Source organism: Podarcis erhardii (assembly GCF_964252035.2).
Source record: "Podarcis erhardii genome assembly, chromosome: 8".
Lineage (NCBI taxonomy): Eukaryota > Metazoa > Chordata > Lepidosauria > Squamata > Lacertidae > Podarcis > Podarcis erhardii.
Window position 1 is genome coordinate 82,007,371 of NC_138499.1, and position 27,807 is coordinate 82,035,177.

At 42.8% G+C, this 27,807-nt stretch overlaps 1 protein-coding gene and 1 long non-coding RNA gene across 3 annotated transcripts in view; both read left to right on the top strand.

Annotated features, from left to right (window-relative positions):
- Positions 1–27,807, top strand: part of MAJIN (membrane anchored junction protein) — a 267,643-nt gene that overhangs the window by 4,347 nt on the left and 235,489 nt on the right. The window lies entirely within an intron of this gene.
- Positions 117–27,516, top strand: LOC309347951. Its single transcript, XR_014159068.1, has 3 exons — positions 117–858; positions 1,170–2,275; positions 27,230–27,516. It is a non-coding gene; the product is annotated as an uncharacterized lncRNA (long non-coding RNA).

Here is a 27,807-nt window from a genome sequence, read left to right on the forward strand (position 1 = left end):
CTGCGGGGTTTCTTGTCACGAGGGCTGCCGAGAGCCAATGAGCACCTGCGCGGCCTGCCTCACGCCTCTTCCCCGCCTCAGTTTCGGCCCGGGCCTTTTTAGTGTGGAGCGCGGAGCTAGGGGCGGGAGGGAACGAGACAAAAGCGTCTGCACCGGGGCCCACGTGGTTGAGGATGGCGACGGGCCCTTTGCACATGCGTGACCGAGGAAGCCTGTTTTAAATGCCGATGGGGCCATAGCTGTCAACTTTTCCCTTTTCTTGCGAGGAAGCCTATTCGGAATAAGGGAATTTCCCTTTAAAAAAGAGAAACGTTGACAGCTATGGATGGGGGGGGGGGGAGGCGGGCGTGTTGGTTGTCAGGGCGACCGCCTTCTCTAATGCCTGTTAATGTACAAATTTAATAATTTTTAATAATGATAGTAATAATAGTACAGTGGTACCTCGGGTTAAGAACTTAATTCGTTCTGGAGGTCCGTTCTTAACCTGAAACTGTTCTTAACCTGAGACACCACTTTAGCTAATGGGGCCTCCTGCTGCCGCGCGATTTCTGTTCTCATCCTGAAGCAAAGGTCTTAACCTGAGGTACTATTTCTGGGTTAGCGGAGTCTGTAACCTGAAGCGTCTGTAACCTGAGGTACCACTATAATTGGCTCTGTTCAGGCCCCTTGTTCAGTTATTCAGTGGAAATTAAAAGTATACAAACCTTAATGAAAAACCATAACGGAATACATTAAAATGCAACACAAAACCTAAATGAGGGGAAATTTGGAGGCATTTCCCAAGCTGAATGCAGTATTTTCTTCCAAGAAGCAGGAGGTGGGAGCATCTTTTATCTAGCTGCCTTTTCCTCTACAGTGGTGCCCCGCAAGACGAATGCCTCGCAAGACGGAAAACCCACTAGACGAAAGGGTTTTCTGTTTTGGAAGCGCTTCGCAAAACGAATTTCCTATGGGCTTGCTTCGCAAGACAAAAATGTCTTGCAAGTTCCTGCGGGTTTTTTTCCCTCCCCCCCCTTTTTCTAAGCCGCTAAGCCGCTTATCAGCTGATCCACTAAGCCACTAATAGCGCTAAGCCGCTAATGGGCTTGCTTCGCAAGACGAAAAAACCGCAAGACGAAGAGACTCGCGGAACGGATTCTTTTCATCTTGCGAGGCACCACTGTACAGAGCTACAAGATGCACACCTGTGGATCGTGTGCTTTCATTCTCGTGACAACCCTTATGGGCTTTTCCAGATTGACTCCCTTTTATTTTAAAGGGTGTGTAATCAGGGCCGTCTTAAGCATATCTGGCGCTGTAGTGCAAAGATCCCCAAAGTTGTTGACCTTTTTTAGGAAAGGTTCACCAGAGTTGACAACCTTTTTTTAGGGAGCTGACGCCACACTTACACATTATCTCTGCTTGGGAAAAGAAAACAGGAAACATAAGAGCTGGGGTTTGTGATAGTTCCCTTACTTCAACTGGACAGAATGGTGGTGGAATATTGAAGGAAAGCATTAAAGTTTGGGATTTTTTTCCAAAAAAATGTTTTTTCGCAGGCTAAGGCACCGAGGGCTGATTTTTTTGGTCTATGATAAAACGTGCTGTTAGGGGAGAATTTGCAACTGTTTGGCACCATTTATGTGTGAATTGGATAATGTCAGATTTTTGTTGAAATTAAGAGGCAAATGACAAAGGGAACTTTTCCCTTTATCTGAAGGGAAGATGTTAATTTTTATTCAATTTAATTCATTTTACTCAGTACTGTGAGAAAAAATTTACTCTTACAGTGGCAATGGTGCCCACCAGAGAGGGGCTGGAACGAAGTTCCGGTGAGTCCCGACTGAAAAAAAAGCTGTAATTTTACTTATTTTTACATTTTGCATCCCACCTTTCATCCAAGGACCTCAAGGTGGCGCATTTCTCCCTCTCCATATTTTATCCTCACAACCTTCTTTTGAGGTGGATTAGGATGAGAGACTATGGCTGGCCTAAGGTCTGTTAGTGAGCTTCAACACTGAGTGGGGACTTGAACTCTGATATCCCAGGTCCTAGTCTACACTACGCAGGCTCTGTCATTTGTAGTTTTAATGTTTCAGTTGTTGTTTTTTTATTTGGTTATTAACTGTACTGTGTTTTCTCTAGGTGCGGCAGCTCAGAAACTGGCTCGAACTATGTTTCAATCTTGTCTTCAGAAAAACCACATATAAATGATCCCAGAGCAAGGTATCGTCAGGATAATGAATTCTGTGGGAAACTCTGCGTGGCCGTGTCACGAATAACTGAAGAATGTACAGTAAGGAAAAAATATGGCAATGTGTACTTTTCCTGACCCTACTATGGTCCAGCCCTGTCCTGCTGGCCTCATTGAATCCTCCTGACCCGATCATAAATATTTCCAGATGTTTGCTGCATATTTGCTATACTTTTAAAACCCATCCTCCTCTGTGATAGCTTATTCTTCACAGAGCTACAGTTCCCAACATCCCTTTACAAACTACACGTCCCAGGATCCTTTGTGAAGGGAGGAGATGTTCTTTAAAGGTATGGTGTTGTCCGCAGCCTTTGTCCGCAAATTCCTTCTCTGTTCAACCCGTGTTTTCTACTTCCCAGTTCTCTAGCCCTCCCTTGGATGGATTACCTAACTCTACACCTCCTGATTCTAGGTCTGGTTCTCTTTTGTATTGCTTGCTGTGGATAAACTCTGTGCCTTAAGACCTCAGCTCCTGTTCTCCATAGCACCTCCATAGCACCTGACTAACCTTATTAAGGGGAAGGACTGTAGCTCAGTGCTAGACCATCTGCTTTGCATGCAGAAGGTTCAGTCGCCACCATCTTGGAAGAGACCCCAGTCTGCACACCGGGAGAGCCATTGCCAAACTGTATAGACCAGCCGTTCTTAACTTTGGATTCCCAGATGTTCTTGAAATACAACTCCCATCATCTGACCACTGGCCATGCTGGGAATGATGGGAATTGTAGTCTAACAATATCTGGGAACCCAAGGTTGAAAGAGGCAGGTGCAGTCAGTGCTGAGCTAGGTAGACAAATAGCCTGACTCATGATTTCATTGCTCAGTGGCAAATCACATGCATGCATGCAAAATAACCTCAAGATCAATACAGTGGTACCCCCATTTACGAACTTAATCCATTCCAGAAGTCCGTTCTTAAACCAAAGCCATTCTTAAACTGAGGCACGCTTTCCCTAATGAGGCCTCCTGCCACCGGTGCCCTTCCACCATTCGGCTTCCATTCGTAGACCGAGGTAAAGTTCTCTAACCGGAAGACTACTTCCGGTTTTGTGGCGTTCTTATACCGAATAGTTCGTAAACAGGAGTGTTCTTAAACTGAGGTACCACTGTACTGTTATCAGACCCTGTAGAGTGGTACCAGTCAGAGTGGACAGTACAGGGTTAGCAGATGGACAAATAGTCCACAGTTTCCTGTGTTTTGGAATCTGTCTCTCCACTGTCTCTGCTTCCATCTTTGCCATTTCATGATTTCCAGTGGGCTCCGTCTCTCTTCAGTTGCGATACACCTTGGCTCATTCATATTGTCCTGATTGCCGTGGTTCCAATACTGACATCCTGAAATAATTTGAAGAGGTGCATGATTTGGTCAACAATCTAACAACTAAAAATAAACAGACAGTAAGACAAGGCTATTTAACGCAGTGACTAAAGTAGCCAGGTGCCTTTTATTTTAAATTTAAAATAATTACTTTTCTCACCCATCCTCATATTGGAATCCTACTTATTTCAGAGCATCCTATCTGTGCCAAGCTTCACACTTACCTATTTCAGAACATCACCTTAGCTTCACTGAATCTGAACAGAACTTTAGTAAAGGCATTTATGATGTGTTAAAAAGGTAAAGGTACATACGGGCCAGTCGTGTCCAACTCTAGGGTTGTGCGCCCATCTCACTTAAGAGGCCGGGGGCCAGCACTGTCCAGAGACACTTCCGGGTCACATGGCCAGCGTGACGAAGCTGCTCTGGCGAGCCAGCACCAGTGCAACACACGGAAACGCCGTTTACCTTCCCGCTATAAAGCGGTACCTATTTATCTACTTGCACTTGGGGGTGCTTTCGAACTGCTAGGTGGACAGGACCTGGGACCGAAAGATGGGAGCTCACCCCGCCGTGGGGATTCGAACCGCCGACCATGCAATCGGCAAGTCCTAGGCACTGAGGTTTTACCCACAGCGCCACCCGCGTCCCTCTATGATGTGTTAGTACTCACCAATAATTAGAGACACAAAATATATAACGTGATAGTTTCTGCAGCAGGCTTAATTTGCCTTTTCTTGGAAAGCCTTTCAAAGTCAGTAGGTGTAATCCAGTAAAGTTAAGCATTTTTAAATCCCATTTATATCCACGGGAGAGTTAAACATATGTTTAAATTTTTCTCATTGCAATAACTGGGACTTAAAAATGCTTAATTTTGGTCCATTGTTTGTAGCTAGATTTTAGGACCTTCAATTACACTGATATAGTATATCGTCTTAAATTCTGGTGATTTGGTTTAACAAGGCTATGGATAAAACCATCAGAGAAATGGTAATTGATAGCCTTTAACAAAAGCAGCCGTCCGAAGTGAATCTTTGATACTGGTGTACCTTTAAAAAGCTGTTATTCAGCTGTTTTAAGCCTCAACTTTCAAAGGAATGTTGTGCATTCAAAATCACCAAAACGCATGGTATTGATTAAAATATAGAAATTATGTGATCTTGTTCCAGGCGCTGACATCAAACAAGTCTCAACAGGTCTTTTCTCTGACATCTTGGCACAAACTATAGCATAATCATTTACTAACAAAATGAGCTAGTGGAAGGAACAGTTACTAGAATCTTTATTTTCTTTTTTAGCAACTGCAACATGGCACCCCTTAGGAGAAAATAATCAATAGTCACCTCTTCTCTCATCAGTTCCATGACACAAACATTTTTTGTACCTATGTGGGTTCAGAGCTTGCAGGGCAGCAGCTGAAGAAGGAGCAAAGGGTTTTTGTGTGTGTGTGTGTGTGTGTGTGTGTGTGTGTTTCTTTGTGGCTGATTAGCTGCTCTCCCTGTGCAAAGGTCAGAGTTTGATCCATCTTTTAGATTTAGGGGAGCTAGTCTCAAACGTTTGTTGGGGGAGACCTAGGGTTTTTTTGTGGGGGGGGGAGTTATTTGTCCTGTCTGCACGCTTCTTATGATGGAGGACCGGTGTAGCCACCCCCAACGACACGTTCTCAAGATGGAGAGTGAGGGAACAGCTGCAGTCGCCTGCGGTTCCTGCGCAATGTTTGCCATCTTGCCAAAGGTTGCAGGCAGCTTTACCTGCAGCAATTGCATGTTGATTGCCCTCTTAAAAGACAAAGTCCAGCAACTGGAGGAACGTGTAGCTACTCTCCAAAGAATTAGAGAGCTGGAGCTCTTCTTGGAAGCAACAGAGCACACCGTCTCCACCAAGGAGGAGACAGGGGACTCCCCTGAGAAGGAGGCTAGTTCACCAACACAGGAGCCAGATATATGGAGAAACGTGACTCAAAGAAGTAGGAGGCCCAGGGTTCGCTCTGATTGTTTAGAATTACACAATCGCTTTGAGGTCCTCTCCCCTAGCATGGAAGATGAAGAGCAGACTCCATTTGAGGATCTCTCCCTCATTACAGTTGATCAGGTATATGAAGACGAGCAGCAAAGCTAGTCCTCAGGGAATGTGCAGGCGACCTTGGAACGGACAGCTCATGGAAGAACCCCAACCAAACCTAAGAGGAGGCATGTAGTGGTGATAGGGGATTCCCTACTGAGGGGAACAGAAGCAGTGATCTGTAGGCCTGACAAGATGTCTCGGGAAGTGTGCTGTCTCCCCGGGGCTAAGATCCAAGATGTAACTGAACGACTGCAAGGAATCATAAAACCCACTGACAAATACCCCTTCCTCTTGGTTCATGTGGGAACCAATGACACTGCAAGCAATAGCCTCCAGAAGATCAAAAGAGACTATGAGGCTCTGGACAGGAAATTGAAGCAATTAAATGCACAAATTGTCATCTCATCTGTCCTCCCAGTTGAACGATGTGGCCCAGGGAGAGAGGGAAAAATAGTGGAAGTGAACAGCTGGCTTCGCAAATGGTGTAAACAGGAACGGTTTGGATTCTTAGATCACGGACTGCAGTTTCTTGAAGATGGACTTCTGGCAAGCGATGGGCTGCACCTCACAATGGTTGGGAGGAATGTTTTTGCCAAAAATCTCAGAAAGCTCATCAGGAGGGCTTTAAACTGACTAATGTGGGGGAGGGAGAAAGTGCTCCTGAAGGTAGGAGTCTATCAATTGATGAAGATGATCATCCAAATGTCATAGACCAAATGGAGCAAACAGCACGCAGACCTAGTGGTGGGAGGAAAAAATCCTTAAATAAGAGACACGGGGGAATGATTAATGGACTTCAATGTCTGTACACTAATGCACAAAGCATGGGAAATAAACAAGATGAGCTTGAGCTCTTGGTGCAGCAAACTAAATATGACATAATAGGCATCACTGAAACCTGGTGGGATAAGTCCCACGACTGGAATGTAATAATGGATGGATACAATCTATTTCAGAGAAACAGACCAGACAAGAAAAGGAGGAGGAGTGGCGTTATATGTCAGGAATGTGTATACTTGTGAAGAGTTCCAAGATTTAGAACCTCAAAGCCAAAGTGAGAGCATTTGGGTCAAAATTAAGGGAGAGAAGAATAACAGTGAATCTACTATAGATGATATCTACTATAGATGATGCCTTCCTGGACCAGATGGCCAAGCATGCAAAAGGAAAGGAGATAGTAGTAATGGGGGACTTCAATTACCCGGATATTTGCTGGATGTCAAACTCAGCCAAGAGCATAAGGTCAAACAGATTCCTCACTGGCCTTGCAGACAACTTTGTTGTCCAGAAAGTGGGAGAAGCAACAAGAGGAACAGCCATTTTAGATCTGGTCCTAACCAATGTTGATGACCTGGTTAGTGGGGTTGAAGTGGAAGGATCATTAGGCGCAAGTGATCATGCTCTTCTGAAGTTTACTATACAGCGGAAAGGAGCAGCCAAGCATACTAGGTCTCAATTTCTTGACTTTAAGAAAGCTGACTTCATAAAACTTAGGGAAGTGCTGGGTGAGATCCCATGGACAGTAATACTAAAAGGAAAGGGAGTTCATGATGGCTGGGAGTTTGTTAAGAGGGAGATAGTAAAAGCACAACTTCAGGCAATACCAATGAGACGAAAACATGGAAGGTGCCTAAAGAAGCCAGGGTGGCTATCTAAAGAACTTTTAACTGAGTTAAGATTAAAAAAGGATGTGTACAAAAAATGGAAAAGGGGGGAAACCACCAAAGAGGAATTCAAACAAATAGCCAGCACGTGTAGACACAAAGTCAGAAAAGCTAAAGCACAGAATGAACTCAGGCTTGCTAGTTGCAGATAGGTAGCCGTGTTGGTCTGCCATAGTCAAAACAAAATAAAAAAAATTCCTTCCAGTAGCACCTTAAAGACCAACTAAGTTAGTTCTAGGTATGAGCTTTCGTGTGCATGCACACTTCTTCAGATACACTGAAACAGAAGTCACCAGACCTCACTATATAGAAGGGTCTCACTATATAGAAGGGTCTGGTGACTTCTGTTTCAGTGTATCTGAAGAAGTGTGCATGCACACGAAAGCTCATACCTAGAACTAACTTAGTTGGTCTTTAAGGTGCTACTGGAAGGAATTTTTTTATCAGGCTTGCTAGAGAGGTTAAAAGCAACAAAAAAGGCTTTTATGGGTATGTTCGTAGCAAAAGGAAGAACAAAGAAACAGTGGGGTCACTCAGAGGAGAAGATGGTGAAATGCAAACAGGGGACACAGAAAGGGCTGAACTCCTCAATGCCTTCTTTGCCTCAGTCTTCTCCGATAAAGAAAACAATGCCCGACCTGAAGAATTTGGAGCAAATGATTCAGCAGAGGAAACACAGCCCAGAATAACTAAGGAGATAGTACAAGAATACTTGGCTAGTTTAGATGTATTAAGTCTCCAGGGCCAGATGAACTGCATCCAAGAGTATTAAAAGAACTGGCAGATGTGATCTCAGAACCACTGGCAGTCATCTTTGAGAATTCCTGGAGAACAGGCGAAGTCCCAGCAGACTGGAGGAGGGCAAATGTTGTCCCTATTTTCAAAAAGGGAGAAAGAGAGGACCCAAATAATTACCGCCCAGTCTGACATCAATACCAGGGAAGATTCTGGAGCAGATCATTAAGCAAACAGTCTGTGAGCACCTAGAAAGGAATACTGTGATCACCAATAGTCAGCATGGATTTCTGAAAAATAAGTCATGTCAGACTAACCTGATCTCGTTTTTTGACAGAATTACAAGCCTGGTAGATGAAGGGAACTCAGTGGATGTAGCCTACCTTGATTTCAGCAAGGCATTTGACAAGGTGCCCCATGATATTCTTGTAAAGAACCTGATAAAATGCGGACTTGACTATGCTACCACTCAGTGGATTTGTAACTGGCTGACTGACCCAACCCAAAGGGTGCTCATCAATGGTTCCTCTTCATCCTGGAGAAGAGTGACTAGTGGGGTGCCACAGGGTTCTGTCTTGGGCCCGGTCTTATTCAACATCTTTATCAACGACTTGGATGATGGACTCAAGGGCATCCTGATCAAATTTGCAGATGACACCAAACTGGGAGGGGTGGCTAACACCCCAGAGGACAGGATCACACTTCAAAACGACCTTGACAGATTAGAGAACTGGGCCAAAACAAACAAGATGAATTTTAACAGGGAGAAATGTAAAGTATTGCACTTGGGCAAAAAAAATGAGAGGCACAAATACAAGATGGGTGACACCTGGCTTGAGAGCAGTACATGTGAAAAGGATCTAGGAGTCTTGGTTGACCACAAACTTGACATGAGCCAACAGTGTGACGCGGCAGCTAAAAAAGCCAATGCAATTCTGGGCTGCATCAATAGGAGTATAGCATCTAGATCAAGGGAAGTAATAGTGCCACTGTATTCTGCTCTGGTCAGACCTCACCTGGAGTACTGTGTCCAGTTCTGGGCACCACAGTTCAAGAAGGACACTGACAAACTGGAACGTGTCCAGAGGAGGGCAACCAAAATGGTCAAAGGCCTGGAAATGATGCCTTATGAGGAACGGCTAAGGGAGCTGGGCATGTTTAGCCTGGAGAAGAGGAGGTTAAGGGGTGATATAATAGCCATGTTCAAATATATAAAAGGATGTCACATAGAGGAGGGAGAAAGGTTGTTTTCTGCTGCTCCAGAGAAGCGGACACAAAGCAATGGATCCAAACTACAAGAAGATTCCACCTAAACATTAGGAAGAACTTCCTGACAGTAAGAGCTGTTCGACAGTGGAATTTGCTGCCAAGGAGTGTGGTGGAGTCTCCTTCTTTGGAGGTCTTTAAGCAGAGGCTTGACAACCATATGTCAGGAGTGCTCTGATGGTGTTTGCTGCTTGGCAGGGGGTTGGACTCGATGGCCCTTGTGGTCTCTTCCAACTCTATGATTCTATGATTCTATGAAACCACAGAGCCTAGGACTTGCCGATCAGAAGGTCAGCGGTTCAAATCCCCGTGATGGGGTGAGCTCCCGTTGCTCGGTCCCTGCTCCTGCCAACCTAGTAGTTCGAAAGCACGTCAAAGTGCAAGTACGGTAGATAAAGAGCTACCGCTCTGGCGGGAAGGTAAACGGTGTTTCCGTGCCATGCTCTGGTTCGCCACATGACCCGGAAGCTGTCTGCGGCCACATGACCTGGAAGCTGTCTGCGGACAAACGCCGGCTCCCTCGGCCTATAGAGTGAGATGAGCGCGCAACCCCAGAGTCGGTCACGACTGGACCTAATGGTCAGGGGTCCCTTTACCTTTACCTATACATTTTTTCCTGGTGTTTTGCCACATGTCAGGTTTAGCAAATCAGTTTGAAGCTAAATGAAGTAACTTTGTTATATATATATATATGTATTTGGCTTTGCTGTTTCTCCTCTTCTCTTTCTCCAAAATTTCAGGGCTAATTTATCACAGAAATAAAAATGCATTTTTAGCACATTATTTAGGGTCATAATATAAACTGAAATTTCCACGCATAGGAATTCAGTGGAATTTGAAGAGTTTGAATTTGTTCTTGAAGAGTTCATCTAACTTACTGGAAGGCATATTTCTTTTTAATATAGTGCCATGCCATTGCCAATGCTGTTTATACAGTACTATAGATTATATATCCTGCATTCTTTTGATTTTTCACTTATTAGCCTGGTTTCTGGTAATGTATATATAATGTATTGCTTCAGTTAGTTTGTGATGTGAATGTAAAACCCACAAGAGACAGAATGCTCATTCACATTATAAATGCCTCTCTCCTACTTTCCCTTTCACGTTAATAATAATAATATATTAACATAAATATAGTGGGAGAGGGGTGAAAAAGTGGAAGTGCTCTGTATTCCCTTTTAGTATGGAGAAATTCCAACTCACTCAACTTGGCTTGGGGGCTTCCAGCAGTGGCATATAAAGCAGGTAGATTTCTCCCTTCTTAAATGTCGCTTTGCAAATATTTTTTTTCTATGATAATTTAAGTTGATTGTGCTAACTTCTGCTTAGTTGAACTAATCTTTTCCATATACAGTCACCTATCCCCAACTTGTGCATTAGGAAGTTAATGATATTTTCTGGCAGGCCAATTTAAAACAACATAAAACTCATTTATTTATTTTTTAAAAAAGCAAAAAGACCAAAGAGCTGCTACTTCGGTTGTGGTAGGGAAGGTAAAATGCTGAAGCCCAATCAGGGTCACCCTAAAATCCTGGATTTCATCATTACCTTCTGTTTAATTAAAAAAAAAAAAAATGACTGGCGGTTGCAAATTAAAAAAAAAAAAAGTTTTAAAAAAGGATAAGTTATCACCATTTCCAATAAAGAAATATAGGATGCAGCTATGTGATTTACTGTGCTGTGTCGGCATCTGTCTCAGGGGAGTGCCCCTCTCAGGGTAAGGTCAAGCTGTTGGAAGGTTGCAGGACTTGCTATGGCTGTAGAGACCAATGCGGGAGAGACATGTTTTGTTGCAGCTGAGGCAGATAAAGGCATCCAAATGTACCATGCCATTTCTGCGATCCTCCCAGCAGTTATTTCTCTTCTGGCCACTGCTATGGATACACAACTTGACTGCCTGTCTCCAGACACCGCAGTCATCTGCAGGGGATTCCCACATGGCAAGGCTGATGTGGCCAGCCTTCATGTCACATTTTCAGAGATCTTGGTAAGGCAGAGTTGGTCTGCCAACAGGCCTGGTGCAGAAGCCATAGAGCATCTCCTTGGGAATCCTACCATCTAGCATTCTGTGGACATGACCAAGCCAGTACTAAGTTAACAATAAAACATGCCAAGAGGGAAAGGATGTGTGATCTATATTTACAAGGTCTAAATAAAAAAGAGACTTACCATTTTTTATTTCAAAAAAGAAGGTAAAAAGAAGCCTTGGACAGCGCTAAATTCAGATACTTCCATAGACCTGTGGTACCTGACACTTCTCCATTATATTTTATAGGCAGCTTTTACCTCTGCCCTGGAGAAGATTTTTTGTGTATGTAGCAAGTGGCTAGGAAGTCTAAATCATTATCATTTTCAGATAGGGTTAGAAGTGTCCCCTGTTTGAAACTCAGAAGAACTGTTGTCAGTCATTGTCAACAATGCTGTGCTAGATGGACTCAGTATCAGTATAAGGCAACTACCTATGTACCACATTATAAGTGTGGCTAACTTTGAAAATGGTCTGGAAACTGCAGTTAGTTCAGGGTAGGGTCACACGATGTTCAACTCAAACTGGACAGTTTGGCTGTATGATCTGCATGGTAGATATTCAAAACAATATATACTTGTCATAGTTTGCAAGTTACCTCCAGTAGATTTTTATTTTCTTTTGATGGCTGTTCCCAACATTGCAACACAAATTATTCCATACATTTCCTCTCCACAACTCATAGCTTCTCTTGGCTCACACATCCTAATTATTAACACAGATTTTTGTAGCGGACAAAGCAGGGATTTGATCACCATAACCTAATGGCATTTGTGAATCGTTGGAAACATTATTATTAGCTCTCATAACACAAACATTCTTCATTAATCACCTACTCTCTCAAACTTCATTATCAGCTGTAATTAGAATAACCTTTATGCTGGTCATGTATTCTGCTTGCAACCTGAGCTGAGTTTTGAACTACTGAACAATCTCCGTTCTTATTTATAATGATGGCCCTACATGAAAATCTGCTCCCCCGCCTATTTTCCCACCGTGCCTTTCTCATGACGGGTAATGAATATTTTAAGTGCTTCACTGTATTTCCTCCTCAGTTCTATTAGCTAAGATGCCATGAACAAATTCCTGAGTCCTTAGGATGTGCTATCAGTGTAAGTTCATTATACTTAACGTGTTTCATTCATATCAGGCAACAACAGTGAATGAAGCATATTCATTATAAATATGTTTTCCTTGCTTTTAGCATTTGCCCATAAGACTCTAATTTTATAACATTGCAGTTGCTATTAATAATGCACTTTATACTCACAGCTGTAATTAACTGCAAAGCCCAGGCTTGCTCCATAAATCTGTGTGGCCATCATAAGCAGTGACTCATGCTTGCAACAGGAATGGTTCAGTGTATGGTTCTCCAACATTAAAAAAAGAAGGCACACAACAATGGATTAAGGATTTGCATTATTTGTCCCTATTTGGCAAAGCATTGACATAGGTGCAAAGAGGACAAATGTGAAGACATTTGCTCAGCTTTTATTGAGACATTCTCAATAACAGATGCACCAATGGTCTGACTTGGCATGAGGTAGCTTCCTATGTTGCTATAGTCATCAGTTTGCTGTGTGTTGCTTCTTCGAAATTCTACAACCCTTCAGGACTGGTGCCACCGTTAGGTAGAGTGAGGCAACTGCCTCAGGCAGCAGATGCAGAGTGTTTGGGCAGTGAGCACATGCAAGATATTGGAGGACAGAATGATGTGTGTGTTGCACAGTCTGTCATATACTCTCTAAGCTAGCCTGCTGTCCATCTTGCCCTCTGTTTCCTAAGCTAGTCTGCTGTCCTCAATTACAGATCTCCAGTGTTGAATCTTACTTCAATCCACTTGGAGGCACACCACCTTAATGTTAGATTCAGGCACCAACATTCCTTGGGTCAACTTTGTCCACATTTTTCTCCCTCCTTTTTATTATTTCCTACTCCCCCCCCCCAAAAAAGTTACTTCATTCATATAGGTAACCACCTCCTTTTCCCCAATTTGGGATTAATTTTAAAACTGCAATAATAAAATCGGTTTTAAAAAGCTTCTGGTGACTTTATTACATACATGAATAATGAAGAGGAAGACTGTACAATTCCTGCCCCAGACATGAGTCTGTGAAATTCACAAATGAGCCAGTTCCTCACCTTCAGTTAACAATAGAATAATAAAAAGGGGTCACCTAGTCCAAACCCATGAAATACTGAAATCTTTTGCCCAATGTGGGGCTCAAATCCACAATTCTGAGATTAAGAGTCTCATGCTCTACCGACCGAGCAGAACTGCAATTCTCCTTTATCGGTCTCTACAGCCGCAGCAGGCACTGTAACTCTCCAATGGGTTCACTGCACCCCCAAAGATGCACTCCTCCCAAGACAGACAGATGCCAACACTAGTGCTGTTAGGATAGCATGCAATACCAATGCAGTCCAGTGAAAAAAACCAGAAAAGCTTCATGCACATAACACCATTTACTAATTTAGATATGGCTTCTGTATTTTGTGATATGCAAAATGTTTATTCTTATTCCTGTTTAAAAACATCCACTTAAAATATAGCAAAAAACATACTTTGAAAAACAAACAATAAAAGGGGGGAGAGAAGAACCCACAGGACCATGCAGCAGAGCACTGCAAGGTGACCCACCAGCCCCTGATCCCTGGAATGTTCCAGGCATACCTGAGCTTGAGAAATTACACGTCCCAAATGTTGCATGACAATAATAAATTCTGCCGCATGACTGATGGGGCCAGTTGTAATAACACCTGCTGAGGAGCCATACGCCTGCAGCATCCTCTTCCCCAGCTGGGAGACGTAGTTGTTGCAACCAGATGATGTGGCACTGGAGATTTGTGATCTCTCAACCCCAGGTGTGGCTGGGGTTTGACAAGGTTCAGCTACCTGTGCAAACTACAGCGGAGGAATAAATGGAGCACTGTACCCGTGGGCAGTAGGGAACTTTTATGGATCACAGCCTTCATCTGCAAAATTACACAGCTGTGATTATTTTTGTCTGTGATTAATATTTCAGACTGGATCATTTTCGAATTAATGTTTCATTATAATTTCTTTTTAAAGAGCTTCAGTCTCCAAGGTGAATATTTTAACCATTTTAAGCATGGTCTCTACATTTTCCTTTCCAGCATTTTAATGCCACTGTATTATCACACCAAGGAGGCTTTCCAGATTATGTTCAGGCACTCAATGTCTTCAGAGCTCTGCATTCTTTGTACCACCCATTTATAATAGTTAGCAGGAAAATAATAGATCTCGGGCACATTTTCTTTTACAAAATGTAGGGACACCAACTGAATTATTGGGATGAGATTACTGAACAAAGCAAGGTTTCTTTTTCCAGAGGGAGGGATTTGTCACATACATTTCTACATCTTCATCTTTGTTGTTGCTGTTTGCTTTTTTAACATAAGTAAAAAGTCCAGAACAAATACATATAATGTCCCTATAGTTAAGAACGAAACAAATCCCTTCAAAACACCACTTCCACACATTTGGGGAGTTGAGAATTAGAAACAGCAATTTAGTCTCCCGTGCTTTCTTTCCTTGGATTCTTGTCATAATGACAAGCTTTTCTATTACCATCATTTTCTTTTCTGGAGAGTTAGGTGAATCTGAAACTACATTTTTGACAGGTTTTCCAAAGAACAGTGAAGACTTAAAGAGTTCCACCCCCCCTGCCCCACAATTCCTTGGAAGGACCGTCATTTACAGTAGCATGAAGCTGTTTGCTTCTTCGTTCTGTAGAACTGCTCATATTCTCTGACAAAGCAATCTTCTTGATCTCAGCTTTCTGTAAAACATTGCATTTCTTCATCCTTTTGGTGTTTTTAAGATTAATCTTCTTTCTGAGACTGTGCTTGTGGCTTTGTCTGATGAGCTTACAGTGGATGTCAGTAATGAAAGTTGCACTCTATTGATACCCTGTTTCTTTGGCATTTGGATCATTAGGTGTTGATAACTAAATTGTGGGAGTTGAAGGTTAAAATTGGGGACAGGACACTCATGCGACTGCTTTTGAGTACCGTATTTTTCGCCCTATAGGACGCACCGTCCCATAAGGCGCACCTAGTTTTTTTGGGGGGGGGGGGAATAAAGGAAAAAAATTTATTTCCCCCCCCAGGCGCGGGGCTGGGGTGGGGGAGGCCTGAGCTTCCCCCGACCCCAGTCCCCAAACAGGCAGCTCTCTGCAAGCCGTGGGAGCCCAGGGCTGGCTCCCGCTGCTTGCGGAGAGGTCCGTGAAGCCTGGACGCGCTGATCTCAGCAGCCGCAGGCTTCGGCATGCAGGCAACTCTCCGCAAGCAGCAGGAGCGCTCCCGCCGCTTGCGGAGAGGTCCGCGAAGCCTGGACGCGCTGAACTCAGCGCGCACAGGCTTCGGCATGCAGGCACCTCTCCGCAAGCAGCGGGAGCACTCCGCTGCTTGCGGAGAGGTCCGCGAAGCCTGGAGAGCGAGAGGGGTCTGTGCGCACCGACCACTCTCACTCTCCAGGCTTCAGCGAAAGCCTGCATTCGCCCCATAGGACGCACACACATTTCCCCTTCATTTTTTGAGGGGAAAAAGTGCGTCCTATAGGGCGAAAAATACGGTACTTATTCTAGTTTCTGGCAGAAAGACCACAAAAGGTATTGATGGATGAGAGCTCATGTTTCCTGCACTCCCTTCCTTGTATAATCTTCTAGAGTTCCATCTTGTCTCCTCTGTTTTACTTTTAATTGTATCAACTTTAAATTTGTACCAACCACTGTTGTGTGCTGCCTGGGGCTGATAGAAGTTGTAGTTCAAAACATCTGGAGGTTGGCAATGCTGAAGACTGATTTATACAATAATAACAAATAATATAGTAGTTATATTTCATTATAGCAAAATAAATTAATAAAAGTAACCAGTAAAAGCCAGCCTCTTAATGAAGATGGATGGTACTATGGACCAATGGAAACAGAAGCTCCATCTCTGATATCAGAGGTCTAGGCAACTAATCAGAAGAGGTTGTTATTTAGACATTGTTGTGAGCTTAATGGTTCTAAATGCACACTATAAAAGAGGTGTGCTGCATAATTCCTAATTTTGGCTGGACTGTTTTCATAGTATCTATAAAGCTACAATTAAAATCTGAAAGTATAATGTTATATAGCTGGGTGCAGATGACTGGAAATCTAAAGTTCAAGTGGCGTTTGTGCATCCCCTTTAAAGCACACTCCACCTGTGTGGGGTCCTCTGTATCACAAGTATATATTGCTCCTTTTAAATTTCCTTCTCTTTAGAGGATTATGAGGAGTATGATTAATTTTATTGATAAAGTTCTTGACAAGAAGTTTTCTTTGGAACAGTCATGTCTATTTTTCTTGGCAACCTGCACAGCAGATCCTTAAAGTGTCAGAATGTTCTGTGCATTATCCAGTGAAGAAACCCAACTGTTGTAACTATATAAAGATGAAGCATTGCAGTGAATGTCTTGATGTCACTGTCAGAGCTAGTTCCCACTGAGCTGAAGGGTGGTGTGAGGTGAGGCAAGCAGAGAGTGGGAGGCAAGGTAAAGTGGTCTATCCTCGGCAAGAAATAGCAAGAGCAGAGTTTCAGGCCCACTATAAACATGACAGATAACATTAAAATATAAAGTAAATTGTTGATATCACACTTCATTAACACTGAACAATTTCATATTCCAGGACATCAGTGAACATATATGAGACAGGTTAAACAAGTGAATTTATTATTCAGCAAAGAAGGTCTTTTAAATTCCTGAAAACTCAATAAATCTATTATTTCTGACTCTTGGTTTGCTCCACTGGAATAATCTCATTATTACTTTAATGCAGAAGTGCAGGATTTGCATGAAAATTTTGATTGCTTTCTGTGTCGTTGTGACCAAAACAGATAATGACGAAGTATAATTCTTAGTTGTCATTATGGCTAATCCTTAATCTCTCATTAATCATAATTTAGTTGGTGCTTAGCTTCTATCTTCAGCGTGCAAGCTGCAATTACCTCCGGGCTTATATATATTACAGGCGAGCTAAAGACATGGTAGAGCTCACTACATTAGATTGGCAGTTTTTGTTAAGGTATTTAGTTACTACTAAGTGGTCATGATATTTTATTATGCTGTCACATTGTCCTTGGAGGTGGGCCTTCTTGAATCTTAAAGCAGAGAGAAGAATCGAGACTGCACATGGAGTCACTACTCATTTTTCCCTACAGGTGTGTGCATTTGGGTAAGAGGGACAGTTCAGATATTGCAATAGCCAGCTGCATATGCAAACTGACTCTGCAGAAAAGGATTGTGATTGGGGTGTTGTGAGCAGTGATTAAAGTTCTGCCTTTGAGGAGATTTTTGAGACAATCCATACATTCAGTCAGTTCTGGTGCCAGCAGCCAGCTAGGTTGGGCACAGGCTGAAGGTCCCAGTAGCTCAGGAGGATTTGACCTGGTTGTGCCATCACTTACCATCACTTACCAGGATTTGACCTGGTTGTGCCATCACTTACCATCCTTCCCAGTGGTCCCCAACAATCATTTTAGTGCTGGAAGGGCAGTACTGCTGCTTCTGAATAGGAGTCAAACTCAGTCCCATCCATAGTTGCTATCTGCCAATTGAATTTACCCAAAATGTAAGCCCCGGCCCATAGATTTGCATTGAGAGTGGCATGGGCAGCTGGCTGCCAAGGGCCTCCTGAAGTCTGGGATTGACTCTGCATGCAATACATGCAATATATGTACAACTTGATGTGTGGCTCTCACTTTACTTTATATGCAACATGTTACACATGTTCTCAAAACCTGGCTCCATACTTCACTATCTTAGAGTAGCTATTGTGTATAAACACTTGAATAAAAAATAAATTAAAGCCTCACTGAACTGTTATCCTGTTCTACTGCAAACTGTTGCTTAGTGTCACCATCTGGTGAGACAGTAATCTTTCTTTCTTTCTTTCATCGGAAAGACCAATATATTTTGTCTGCAGTGCTATGCACACTTACCTGTGAGTAAGCTCAGTTGAAAATTGTAGGGCAGACTTTGCCAATCTGGTGTTCTCCAGATGTTTTGAACTTCAACTAGTCACAGGCAACATAAACATCTGGAGGGCACCAGGTTGCCAATGCTTGCTGTAGTGCTTATTTCTGAGTAAACATGCAGAGGCTTAAGCTTTATGTCAGCTTATAGAATCAAATAGTCAGCATGCATGCATGATCCAGTCACAGCAGCACATCTTACGCATGGCGACAGATGTTCCCAAAGCTATTGCCAGGTCTATCAACATCTGAACCAGAATACAAAAATTGGGTTTCTGTTTATTGCTGCCCGCCTTGCTGGGGGAAAATAAGTACTGTACACTTAAAAGTGAACATCTTAAGATGTGGCTTTTGTGTCTGTGGGCTCTTATTTATTGATCTCAGGGGCAAATAGCAAGGGTCTTTGCCCTGTTGGCAGAATGGGGCCTCTGTTTTTTTTTCCCTATGGAAGGAAGGGAGGGAGGAAATAAAATTGACTGATGTCAGAATTGAGCTGTGGGCAGCTGTCAAGTTGGAGCCAGGAGTTGCGCCAGGGGTCAACCAACAGGTCAGTCTAGGAGTCAGAGCTGAGGGGTCAAACCAGGAGTCAGCACCAACGGCTCAACCGGGAGACAAGTCAAAACTAAGAATGCTCCAAAGTCAGGAAAACAATAGTTGCCTGTGCAGAGTCTCAGCCCAAAGTGGAACCCTTTTACAGCCCTTCAGTTTGGTTTGTTAGCTTCCTATATGTCCCATGGTAAATATTTAAGAGTGTAAAGCCAAAAAACAGCACAGTGAGCAGAGCTTTGTGCTCTACATGAACTGTCAGAGTAGAAAAATTCCTTCCAGTAGCACCTTAAAGACCAACTAAGTTAGTTCTTGGTATGAGCTTTCGTGTGCATGCACACTTCTTCAGATACCTGTATCTGAAGAAGCGTGCATGCACACGAAAGCTCATACCAAGAACTAAATTAGTTGGTCTTTAAGGTGCTACTGGAAGGAATTTTTTTATTTTGTTTTGACTATGGCAGACCAACACGGCTACCTATCTGTAACTGTCAGAGTAGAGTTTGCCACAATGAAGGGGGTGTAAGTCTGGTAACAGTAGAAGGAGGGAATGATCCACTTAATGGAGAGGGCTTCTTCAATGTTGGAACATCTTTCTCCTGCACATTTGGCCAGTAGTGCTACTAGTCATCAGTATATATGAAGAAAAGGAGACTAATGAGGCCAGGCCTGAAGGTGATTGGCTTTTTCATAGAGTAGGGTCTCTGGAACTGGATTATGTTTCCCTTCCTTAAGCAGGTCTGCTTTCAGAGCTGTGCATTGGGTAAACAGTGGTAAAAAGCATTGGTAGAAGCTGGTAAAGTCAAGGGCTTGACAGCTGGTTTGATCAGGATCACTGCCATGCCCCACCAGTTTCCAGGACCAGATGAGACCCCAGAGGAGGATCCTACTGTTGACTCCATTGTGTCTGGAGCTTAAGCTGAATCAGTGGAGATGGACAACCCCCCTGAGATTAACATACAAAGGATTACATTTTCAGGGGATCCAGCATGCTCTGATCCCACCTTCCAGGTTCAGATCCCCCAAAACCATTTGCAGGAGCAGAGATGGCAGCCGGTGTGACTAGACCAGAACAGGCACTATGCATTTGGCAGCATGAGTCTTTCCCTGGTCCCTATTTGACCAGAGGAAGCCAGAAAAAGGAGTCAGAGCCCTGCTGGTGCTCCAGAAAAGGCTTGGGCAGCAGAAACAGCTGTTTGTGCCTAGCCACTTTTGAGGCAGCACCTCACCTAGCAGTTTTCGGTGTCTGTACTGGACAGCTCCCTTGCTGTGCTGGAAACATTGCACTTGGACAGCTCCCTAGCCTCACTGGCAAAAGGAGTCTAAGCCACGCAGCCATGGTGGTGGGACAGTCACTTGGGCTGGGCTTGCTCTCATTATGGCTTTGCACTACTGGTTCATGAAATCCTCTTTTCTTAGGAGCAAAGTAAGGCTCAATACCTTTTGTTTTCACTTTTCTCTCAAGCCTTCCCAAATTAGTCTGTTTTATTTCTGCAGGTTTTAATGCTTGCTTTTTTATATTTTATATCTGTTTTGTTTTCTGTTCTTCTGTACACTGCTCAAGTGTTCTCTGAATGTAGCGTAGTTGATAAAATATTAGATATATACATATAGCCATGTTCAAATATATAAAAGGATGTCACATAGAGGAGGGAGAAAGGTTGTTTTCTGCTGCTCCAGAGAAGCGGACACGGAGCAATGGCTCCAAACTACAAGAAAGAAGATTCCACCTAAACATTAGGAAGAACTTCCTGACAGTAAGAGCTGTTCGACAGTGGAATTTGCTGCCAAGGCGTGTAGTGGAGTCTCCTCCTTTGGAGGTCTTTAAGCAGAGGCTTGAAAACCATATGTCACGAGTGCTCTGATGGTGTTTCCTGCTTGGCAGGGGGTTGGACTCGATGACCCTTGTGGTCTCTTCCAACTCTATGATTCTATTCTATGATATTTTTCAAAACCTCCTTGCCTGTCTGATGCCTGAGAACAGGTGATAGTTTTGGCCTTGATTTGGCATTTGAGTGTGGCGGCAGTGATGCCTGTAGCTTCTAAGGAAGCACAGATGACTGCTTGGTGATTATTTTCCCGGACACAGCCATAGATGACTAGGTTGTCAATACATGCAGTGACATAGGCAGAGTGTGGTGCTGGGATATTGTGCACCACTTCTTTGAAGATAGCAGAAACTCTGTGGAGCCCCAAGGATAGAATCAAATCAGGGTGGCAAAGGCAGTCATCTAGATCAGTGGAACATTTCTATAGACTTTATGTACATCAGATAATTGGCTTTGTTCTGTTATGACCTCATGCCCTTCTGTCATTGCCTCCATTTGTTGCAGAGTCCTTTAAACCCAAATAGATTTTTTTTCTTTAAGTAAGTCCAGCAGGAAACTTGTAAAAAAACATTGTAACTCTCCTTCGGCAGTGGTAGGACATCTACCCAGCACATCTCCTGGCAAAAAGAAAAACCACACAACCCACCATCCCCATCATCTACAAAACATCAGATATTGAATTCTGAATAAAATGCATAATTGAGGCTATTTATGTGAGGCGTATGGTATTGATTTGCATGATTAAAAATGTGAATAGTTCAGTCTTGTAAAAATCAACACTGTATTTAATTTTTACTTTAATAGTCTTCCTATACAAGTACAATGTTTTGCATCAACACCAATAAAATATTGTTTACAAATTATCTCAATACTGAAGCTTTTGAAAAGCTAAGCAATATTTAAAATGTTCCACTTCCTAAAAAATGTTTGTTCAATTTAGTTTTTGCATAGTATAACATCAGCATAATTTCCCTTGACGTATAACTGAATAATATCAAATTTTCATTCTTTCTCCCAGTCTGTCTCGTCATACATTCCATTCTGGACTGTAAATCATTTTATTTAATTATGTTTTAAAGAAAAAATCAATATTTTTATAACACTTTATAATATACAAATGTTTCATAAAACATTATAATATTGTTATTTTAATTATACTTGCAGACAATGATCCCAGGCACAGTTATGCAAGTGTGGCTTAAAAAAACCCCCACACACTTCTGCGTGTGCAGGATTGCAGCTATAAATATTAGATATTACTCACTTCACACAACCTAAGATTTGTGTTTAATAAAGCAGTCCAGCCTAATAGCTTGCTGTGCTAAATAATGTTTAGGGCAAGTGAGGATGAAAATAAGTGGATACCAACAGGTAGGAGTAACCATCATATTTAGTGGCGGTGAAGCAGAACCAAGAAGGAGATGGCAATGCCAAATACAAGCACCCAACCGAAAGAGATATACCCGTATTTTTCGCTCTGTAAGACGCACCAGACCATAAGAAGCACCTACCGTAGTTTTTGGAGGAGGAAAACAAAACAAAACAAAATCTGAATCTCAGAAGCCAGAACAGCAAGGAGGATTGCTGCGCAGTGAAAGCAGCGATCCCTCTTCCTATTCTAGCTTCTGGGATAGCTGCGCAGCCTGCATTCGCTCCATAAGACACACACACATTTCCCCTTACTTTTTAGGAGGGAAAAAGTGAGTCTTATACAGCAAAAAATATGGTACATCCACAAAGATGCGAGGAAACCTTTTATCTGAGCCATGCTTTAAAAAAATCACTGTGTTTTATGTTTTTCAAGTGGGAAATATTCTTAATAGACAATTATAAAATAAATGATACATAAATATTTGAGGCAAACATGTAATATGTACTGGAAAAGCAATAGGCCTAGCTCCAAGAGTGAAAAGTGAAGTCATCAGTGCATATAATACCAAACATCATTCGAATTTTGTGAGCTTGCAATAGGTTTGCAAAGCCTTTAAGGACAATAGGTCATAATGTTATGAACCGCCCTGTGATCTCTGGATGACAAATGTGATAATAAATAAAAATAAGTTGGATGTTTATCTATGGTCCAAGACTGGATTGTGTGTCATATTGAAGTTCCCCCTATCTGCCTCCACAAAAGCTTGCAATTTATTTAAAAGAAGGGCAAAAAAGACCATTGTTTCACATTGATGCTGCAGTCTGTAAAATGTGTCTTTGGCACAGCATCATAACAGGAAAGCCATTATAGGCAAAATTTTGGTGTTCTTGGGCAGCTATTGCCAGCTTGTTTTTCACTGTAAAAAGCTATGACAATGCCCCTTGTTTGGGAGAACACTGAGTTTCATTAGGAGGTCCCTGCTGTGGGTCAGAATTTTGGACATCCGGTTTGTCAGGTGGGCCCCAGTTTCAAAAGTCTTCTCAATTCCATGATTTTTGTTCAGTTCTGTCAGCTTTAGTGGTTTGAAGGGGTTGCAGTGTTGTCTTCCAGTTGTCCTCCTTTTGCTTCGTGAATTGCTTCTCTGTTTCATTGCTAAAAATGGCTAAGAGGGCCTTTGCTGTTTCCTTCCCTACCAGAGGGGTCCCCATTGCCATTTTTGGAGCTGCAGAGAGATGCCTGTTAACTGGGTGCACTTCAAGGTCCTTCAGGGAATAATACAAGGTGATATGGTGTTCCTTAGCCCTGTGGTCCCCCCTCATATCCCCACTCATCCCTGGTGTGGTGGATTTTTTACAAAAAATGAAGCCACAGACACCCCATTTTTAGTGGGATTGGTTGCAGAGTTCAGAATCAAGCACCTGCCATTATTGCAGGTTAGTTCTTATGTTCTTGACATGCCATGGAAGCACTTAATATGCTATGGAAAATCTGATGTAACAATTGAACCATTAGCATCAGTAACTTACTATATGCACTCAGCATAATTACAGTCAGTGCAGATCAGCCGCAATATAGGTTTTATGGCACTTAGGGGGATGGTTTAAAGCAGTGATAGCCATGCCTGAGCAATTATTGAACTGGGAAAAGAAAGAGAATAATTGGAACGGGAAACTCTCTTCAACATGAAAGTAATAAGAATTACACCTCAAAACACTGCAACAGCCAAAAGTGAGGTACCCAAAGCAATTAATATATGATGGCTTTAAAGATATAATTCTTCATGTCTCTTAACATTTACTCCCTTCCATTGTCTAGCTTGTAGATTTTATGTAGCTGGTGGATGGCTGCCAGTGTGTGCACTTACAAGCAATAAGTAAATACCAGATGAATTATTCAATAAAATATTACAGAAAGAAATGTAATCCTAAAAATACCCTAGTAAGGAGTTTGGTAGTATCTATCTCAGAAACTCAATTTGAATAATATGTCTAATTGGATCAAAATAAAAACTGACCTATACTAATAGGTGCTAGCTATTTTTTACTACCCATACCCTTTGACATTGATTGACAACTCAGTCTACAGCTGAAGAATAAGGCAGAACCCTCCCATTTGGAGTACAATTGTTCCCTCCAGCCTAAAGATTCAGCAACCCTTTCTTCCTATCCTATGTCTTATTTTTAAAAATATTTTTATTACTACTGCTACAAACCAATCAGCATTCTTATCAAACCAAAACACAATTCACTAAGGAAGTGTTTTATTCCAAAATACCTGACAGAGACTTTTTGCAATAAGGAAAATGCATGGAAAATGTGGGCTAATGCTTGTGTTGATGAAGGGTTGTCTAATCTCCCTGAAGACCAGTCAGGTGCATGCTCAAGAAACAGGTCATCTCAAAGTGCCCTTACAATGGAAGACTCCCTCTGTGTGTGTGTGCGCATGTGCAGGTGTGCATGGAGCATCAAGCATCGCTGCTGGTTCCTGAGATGGAGAGAGGTCAATTGTGGGGAGCTCAGTGCACTGCAGGCACAGTGGTAGAGCTAATCCAACACTCCTGCTGCTGTGCTTGTACCATACTGAGCTCCCTGAACGTTTCACCTCTCCAGCTTAGGAAACAGCAGCGACACCTGGCATTGGGAAGGGCAGATAACCGCTACTGGTGTACACCCATACCTCCCCCTGGGTAAATGGGTTTTGCAGGGTTTTGTATTGTTGCTAGCACCTGTCCATGCAGGAAATGGAGGCCCATTTTATACTGCCATTTTCACTTTGTGCAGGATACCTGGGAAGATCAGATGCATTGAGGAACCATGGTTTCCTTCTACTTGTGTGATCCTGCATGAGCCTCCGCTCGTATGCTCTGCCTCCACCCCCACCCCAGAAGAAGGAGATGAGCTTTACACTTGACATTCTGCAGTGATTTATTTCCCTGAATCTAGGGGTTCCACTAAAACATAGTTACCTGCAGCAGCCAACCAATGGCTTCTATAAAGACATATTGCAGTCCCTCCCCCTTTACTGTTTTACTTGATGTTTCCTATTGATGAATACTCTGCCACCAATGAACATATTTATTTTAAAAAAGAGGTGAGCTTTTGCTTTTAACCTAACCACAGTTCCCCATTACATCTGAACATGTGGTTTCTTTAAATGGTGGTTTGTTGAAACAGGCCAGGATCAAACCACAGTTTAAAGCAAAGTGGGGAATCTTTTTTTTCTGTCAGGGGCTGTAATTCCTTCAGCAATAACATACCAGGGGCTGTATGGCAGTGGTGAGCAGGACTGGAGGCCCAAAACAGCATGGCATTCCCCCTTTCTTCTTTTCTGCCACCCCTTTTCTTTGCTCTCTGCCACCCACTTCCCCCACTTTTCCCTCCTTGCTACCTATACAATTGGCTGAGGGCTGCAGGAGGAAAACCTTCCCATCTCTTCCTCCTTACGACCACACAAGGGGGAGCTCAACTTTGAGGATTATGCAGGTTCAGGAACTTAGCAGGCATCCCATTTCCTGGTATGTCTCGACAGACCCTAGGTCAACCCTTCCTGAGCACTCAGAGTAATTTTCACTTTACACTGGGCTCCCAGCTCCAAGCAGCAGGACTGACACAACTTTTAGTTTTTCTAGCCATCCACTGGAAAACAAGGGACAATGCTGTCCCAGAATCTTCTGTGACATGTAGAGGACTTTGGGACATCAGTGTAAATACCAGGGGGTAGCAACCACTCCTTTCATTTATTGTTCCAACTCTTTTGTTTCCGTTGCTAGTTTTTTTGGGGGGGGTGTATGGGCCCTTTGACCAAAGGCTTCCACAATCATGTCCTAGATGGTTAATCACCTCTGTAAGTTTTCTATCTGGAAAGATCTGGCAGAGCATCAATTTGCAAAGGCGCCTAGACACGTGGTTTCCATTGTCTTTCAGACATGTGGGTGTCCTTTAAGCATGAACTGAGAATGCAGAAAATCGTCTTTTGCTCCAACGTGTGACACACAGATTCAAGTGCCTTCTTTTTTATGAAATCCTGGTCTGAGCCCTTGTGATTGCAAATGTTTTAAATGCAGGAACAAATATAACTTGTTTCCTTTCGATGAAGTTGCACACAGCATGCCATGTGATGGATTTTGTGGGGAGGAAAGTCGATAATCTAATCTATATGAGCCTGGCAGTAATTACAAGTCACTGGAACATGTAAACAAAATCTGAGAATAGCAGCAGACATTGCTAGTGAGCCACAGAAAATGTAAAGCATATTGGTATGAGGTTGGGTGAGTGGTGAGGAAGTAGTCTTTATGCCAAGACCCTTCTAACCACTAGATCCAGCAAGTGTTAAAATATAAGCCAGGCTAGCTTTCTGTGCTGATGAGCCATTAAGGGAAACAAGGAAAGGGGCTCCTTCAACTCCTGGATAGTTAAAAGGACAAAGCCAGAGTTGAGACTTGAAAGTTTGCAGTGATGTGAGCTAGAGGCTAAGTAGCAAACTGGGAGACAGAGGGACGTTGGATTTCTGTTTGAATCCAAGGCTGCTGCTATGGGGGAAAGCAAGGCCTTCTTGTGAACCCCTCCACTGCAGGCTAAGGATGTATATATGTGTAAATAAACCACATATCCTAAAAGACACCACAGCCAAAGGAAATACGAACCAAATATGAACCATTCAGAATCCCTGAAATCTCACACTGCTTGGAGATTGGGGTGGCATGCAACAATATATAATTAAGCCTGTGCTCATGCTACAGGATTCAGTTACCCAAGCCCCACTGAACTCTATCGGGCTTCTAAGTGTCTATATACAGTGGTATTTCGGGTTACATACGCTTCAGGTTACAGACTCCGCTAACCCAGAAATAGTGCTTCAGGTTAAGACCTTTGCTTCAGGATGAGAACAGAAATCGTGCTCCGGCGGCGCAGCAGCAGGAGGAGGTCCCATTAGCTAAAGTGGTGCTTCAGGTTAAGAACGGTTTCAGGTTAAGAACAATTAAGTACGGAACGAATTAAGTACTTAACCCGAGGTACCACTGTATTACTTTTTTATTAAGGTGTATTCAGCTGGATTCTATGGGACTTCTTTATATATATGTGTGTGTGTATTTATTTACATAGTACTTTTTGTCTGTATAATTCTAAGCACCATATCATGGGTTCCCTCAGCAGACCTGCCAAGTGTCCCTATTTTCAAGAGACAGCCCCCGATTTACAGAAGCCATTGTGGCACCTCCTTCTGCTGGCTCACTGGTCACCAGAGTACTAGAAGGCCTGGTGAGCTCCTATGGTTGGATCATTTCATCTGTGTGAGAGAAAGGAGATGGAAATGTAAGTAGGACTTCTCTCAGCATCTGAATTCTGTGATGATAGTGAATTCCTCTTGAGCCTTGATGTGTGAATGCCAAAACCATTTTAGCGGCAGGAGAGTACTAACTGTGAGCCTCGTTTCTCACATTTTTCTCCTTTTCTGGGCTTTCAAGGCTGGGGAAAGCGTTTTCCTGGTTGGGAAGGAGAAATAAGATTTTGCCTCTCCCTAAGACCACCCCCTCCACACACCCCTTTCAGAGGACAGAAAAGGTAAAACCATTCAGCATATAGATGTTGCTTCCATAGTAATATTAGTCCCTAATGTTTCTTAAGAAAGGTCTCTCTGTAACTGTCTGAGGCCTATTTCGAGGTTCTGAAAAATAAAAATATTCCATGTTGCTCTTTGTTTCCCTGTAGGCTCTGCATACTTCCTGCCA